The sequence below is a fragment of the Chiloscyllium punctatum genome, chromosome 39 (assembly GCF_047496795.1).
Source record: "Chiloscyllium punctatum isolate Juve2018m chromosome 39, sChiPun1.3, whole genome shotgun sequence".
In the NCBI taxonomy this organism is placed as follows: domain Eukaryota; kingdom Metazoa; phylum Chordata; class Chondrichthyes; order Orectolobiformes; family Hemiscylliidae; genus Chiloscyllium; species Chiloscyllium punctatum.
Genome location: NC_092777.1, coordinates 54,581,855 through 54,587,065, shown reverse-complemented (window position 1 = coordinate 54,587,065; position 5,211 = coordinate 54,581,855). Strand labels below are relative to the sequence as shown.

At 40.9% G+C, this 5,211-nt stretch overlaps 1 non-coding gene across 1 annotated transcript; it reads left to right on the top strand.

The window, feature by feature from the left end:
• Window positions 1-4,745: 4,745 nt before the first annotated feature.
• LOC140464249 (U6 spliceosomal RNA) lies at window positions 4,746-4,852 on the top strand. The gene has a single exon (XR_011954894.1). It is a non-coding gene; the product is annotated as a U6 spliceosomal RNA (small nuclear RNA).
• The last annotated feature ends 359 nt before the right edge of the window (window positions 4,853-5,211 follow it).

The window sequence follows — 5,211 nt, the reverse complement described above, 5'->3', positions numbered from 1 at the left end:
GGTCCGGAGTCTGTGTGGGATGAGTTGGTTACGGAGGCAGGCACTGAGGCAGCAAATGTGGCTGTGGTAGCGAGTTTGTTTCACGACATGGTTGAAGAGCTTCAGAGCAGAGGAAATGACCTGGGAGTTGCAGTGGGAGAGGGACTCCCTGAGATTCTTGTAGAGAGAGGAGGAAAACTTCTTCAAGGCAGGCATCCTTGCAAGAGGATTCGCAGTTGGGTTAAAATCAACAAGGTAAAAACAATGACTGCAGATGCTGGAAAGCAAATACTGGATTAGTGGTGCTGGAAGAGCACAGCAGTTCAGGCAGCATCCAACGAGCAGCGAAATCGACGTTTCGGACAAAAGCCCTTCATCAGGAATAAAGGCAGTGAGCCTGAAGCATGGAGAGATAAGCTAGAGGATGGTGGGGGTGGGGAGAGGGGTCTTCAACCATGTCGTGAAACAAACTCACTACCACAGCCACATTTGCTTCCTTAGTGCCTGCCTCTGTAACCAATTCATCCCACACGGACTCCGGACCACCTTTAAACCAGCAGAGTTCGGACCCGAACAGGACAAACAGTACAGACTACAGATTCAAAAACACCAGCAACAGTTCTCCTTCAAGATCGTCTACTCCACGCTTGCAGCAATGCGCCGGCACCTAACCTCTCTACAGTCAGCCCTGCCTCAGCTGAGGGCCACACTCTCCCTCACCACCAGACGCCTGGAGGAAGAACGCCTCATCTTCCGCCTCGGAACACTTCAACCCCAGGGCATCAATGTGGACTTCAACAGCTTCCTCATTTCCCCCACCTCATCCTAGTTTCAAACTTCCAGCTCAGCACTGTCTCCTTGACTTGTCCGGACTTGTCCGACCTGCCTATCTCCTTTTCCACCTATCCACTCCACCCTCTCCTCCTTGACCTATCACCTTCATCTCCTCCCCCACTCACCCATTGTACTCTATGCTACTCTCTCCCCACCCCCACCCTCCTCTAGCTTATCTCTCCACGCTTCAGGCTCACTGCCTTTATTCCTGATGAAGGGCTTTTGCCCGAAACGTCGATTTCGCTGCTCGTTGGATGCTGCCTGAACTGCTGTGCTCTTCCAGCACCACTAATCCAGTATTTGCTTTCCAGCATCTGCAGTCATTGTTTTTACCTCATTGATTTTACAGCATTTCTTGAACAACAGAACAGTAGGTTATTACACAAAAAAAGAAATTAAAAGCAAACTACCTAAGTATATACACCACCATTAGAAAGGTCTTAAAACACACAGCAAAACAAAGTTTCAAAGTGCTTCCCAACACTATTTGTTACAGAGACTCAAATCCAAAAATATTACTACCTCATTACCAAATGTTACTTGTACTGATTCTCCTCAGTTTCTGTTAGCTTTGATTTCTTACACAAATATTCATAAAATTGGGAACTTAAATTCTTTCAGCTTTTAGTCACATGGAGATATGCAACCAAACACTCTGGCAAGAAAGTTTCAGAAAATAAACTTTCCTACTGAGGTAATTATGTTTTCAATGACCTGTCAACTTTTGTTTCTTTTCTAAGCTTAAATGAATCCTTGATTATTATGGACTGAAAACAAACTAATAGCCTTCAATGTTCACCTTACATGTCATAACCCTACAGTGTAAACATTTTATTCCATTAACACACCAGGATTTCACAGTCATCTGCTCTCTGACACATTCTGGTTTTGGTCACTGTTCCGGAAGGACTGTGTGACCTAGTTCTTTTTTTCAAATACCTACATGAAAATAGCCAATACCTATATGCCACTATTTTGAAACCCAAGCTCTTAAACTGATATTAATGCATATATAAATCTCAGTTTAATCATAAGTTATGAAAATATTGAAGAAGGTACAGATATTTTTCATGTTTTAAAATCTTTTGATAATTATTTTAATCTGAAAAAAAACAAAATCCTAAACAAGCAAGATTTAACAGAAGAGTTCAGCTGCTAGAGAAATCTGTTGTAATTTACTTAGTGACTATTCCAGATATGTAGGAAACAGTGACTGTGGAGCTTTGAGATCAGATTTCATAAGAAACAGAATTGTTGTTGAAATTATTGATGAGTGTTTCAGATCTCTTACAGCCTAAGAAACATTTAACTTTGAAGAAGGCTTTTCTATTTATGCTGGAAGCAGAAAGCAGAAAGGCTCACAGACAGATTCTGACAGGATCCTAGCTCGGGAGAGCAAAAATTCCCTTTCAATACATGGACATTTGAAACAGACACGTGACATGTCTACACAGAGAGTACTGCAAATAGCAGATACTGAGAGTCAGGTCAGTGTCATGGAACAACAAAGCTTCATGGGAAATGTCCAACCTTGACAAAAGAATGCTCTCCCTTTGTAAAACTAAGGGTCACTCTCAGAAGATGTATAGATGTAGGACACGGTTATAGATTCACAAATTTGCAAGTGACTCGCCACACAAGAAAATGAATATAGTAGAGCAAATCCAATTAGAAGGTTACTTTATGTAGAAGATTATGAAAGGAGACATTGGAGGTATGCCTTGGGGAGAGTAGGGCATCAAAATAATTCACTGATTCAACCAAGTGAAGGTTTATTTAAGTCAATAGATATCTTGTGAATTTTAAACTTGTTATAGGAATAAGAACTATAGTGATTGTAACAAGGTCAGCTACATGGAGCTCATAGAATATGAGTTCCCTGACTGGGGCTATTAATCTGCTCCAATTAGGGAGCCCCGACTGACATGTAAGAGCAAGAGTGTCAGAGGTTCTGTTCATTCTGTGAGTTGGCTCTGAAGGAACTGGAGCAGTATTGATGACTCTCCCCAATAAGAGCTAAATAAAGGCTGTCTTGGTGATGGGATACCAGCCTCTGTGGAGTTATTTCAAGTACCACCATCTTGCCTGGTCAGACACCATGGTAAAGAAACAGAAGTTACAACTTACAAAGAAAAAACAACATGATCCAAGTACAATTACTTTTAATATTTTAGGTATGCAACTTTTAATATTTTAGCACAGCAACTCAAACAGTACAAGAGTACAAGAATTGGAAATGTGCATTTGGCTCAAAATCAGAGCTCCTCACTTTTCAGTTTGCACACAGGTCATGGCCTCACCATCTAGGTAATTGCAGAAGGATTTATTCCAGTTCACCAAGAATCACTGGCTCAGAAATAAACCATTGGCAACTAACCAGTCAAGGAACAATTAGGAGAAGATTTTTACTGGACTTCCTAGAGTGATCCAGCACCCAAAGAGAATATAGCATCTAGTGAGCTCACCAACATTGAGAGGATTGTTTCCCACTGTCAAAAAGAAGGAAATCACCAATTTTACAAGATTAGTGGAAATGTTTTCCATTCCTATCTTTACTGATGAACACTGTAATCCATTGTCACTCAGAGAAGAATGCTCAGTGCCAGGGAAAATGATAGCAGTGACAAAAATGGGAAATTTCTAGTTCACCAGAAAGACATCCACTGAAAAGATTCAAACTCATCAACAATGTGAAGCAAAGAGCTTGTAGACTTCACTAAGACATATCAGCAGACAGAAGGACATGATTTCATTGAATAAAATGGAGGGGAGCTGCACATGAATCCATTGAAGCTAGACTAACACTTATTGATTCAGAACTGGTCAAGAAGAAGAATTTGTCTGGCCTGAATATTCAAGATATTATAAAACAAACCCCTTCAAATCAAAAAACCTTGCCTGATTGAGAAAATAGGCAACTACAGGGAAGAAAAAATTATTTCAATAGAGGGACAGTACTCTCTGATGAACATTCATTAAAGATCCACAATTGATGTCATGGAACAATAACCTGGGTGAGTAGTGAAGAGTTCATCTGTGCAGGAAATTCAGGAGATTAAGGATCCTCCAGAGAAGGTAATGGGTGAAAGCCAGGTTCAGCAGGAATAACAGTCTCCGGGAAGGACATCCAGAAGATCGAAAATCCTCTGGAAGAGAAGTGATTTGCAGAGAATCAGAACCAAAGTCAACAGTGCTCAAACTGAAGACTTACCAATCTTTCAAGTCATAAGGGAATGCATCCTGAAAGAATTATGCACTTCCAGATTACCAATATTTGTGAAGACTTGTCATGCGATTTTTATAGTTGCAAATGTGAAAAGAATTATACTCGTGAATATTAGATTGTTAATTATGAGGGATGTTGTATAAAGTAATGTTTCTTAAAGAGTTAACATTGGAGTTGCATTTGCTCCATTGATGTCACACAGTCTTTGGGTGAAGAAACTGTTAATCTTGCATGAGGATTTGACATAACAGATAGCTGATGTTTGTAAATACACCTAAATAGTTGATATTAACTGTATCTATGCTATTATGAAATAAACAAGATCTTGATTTATAAGACAAGTACCTCTTCTTAAGACTCTTTACTGGACTATCCTCTTCCACTGTTAGTTAGATGCAACATTGAAAAGAGGATAGTGGGCTGTTTAACCTGATGTTCCTTTTGTATTAAAAGGGTAAAAAGGATGATTGGTGACAGTAAACCACCCCCAGCCAGCAGCTGCCAGTACTTGGTGCCCAGAGTCCAATACAACAATAAGGTCCTGCAAGTAGTTTGAGAGAATAACAAGATGTGTCCTAACATCTACAGCAGAAAGAGGACCCAGCTATTTCCTGCTATATTAGAGTTACAGAATTGTTATAACGAAGAAGAAAAACATTCACTCTATTGTGTCTGCACTGGCTCTCTGAATGAGTGTTGTGAGTTAAGACTCGCTTCGGCAGTACATATACTAAAATTGGAACTATACAGAGAAGATTAGCATGGCCCCTGCGCAAGGATGACACGCAAATTTGTGAAGCGTTCCATATTGTTTTATGGGGTGGCACAGTGGCTCAATGGCAAGCACTGCTGCCTCACAGTACTAGGCACCCAGGTTCAATTCCAGCCTTGGGTGACTGTCTGTGTGGAGTTTGCTCATTCTCCCCATAACTGCATGGGTTTCCTCTGGGTGCTCTGGTTTCCTCCCACAGTCCAAAATTGTGCAGGTTAGGTGAATTGGCCATGTTAAATTGCCCATAGTGTTCAAGGATGTGTAGGTCAGGTGCGATTTGGAGATGCTGGTGTTGGACTGGGGTGCACAAAGTTAAAAATCACACAACACCAGGTTATAGTCCAACAGGGTTAATTGGAAGCACACTAGTTTTTGCAGCACCGCTCTTTCAACCACCTGA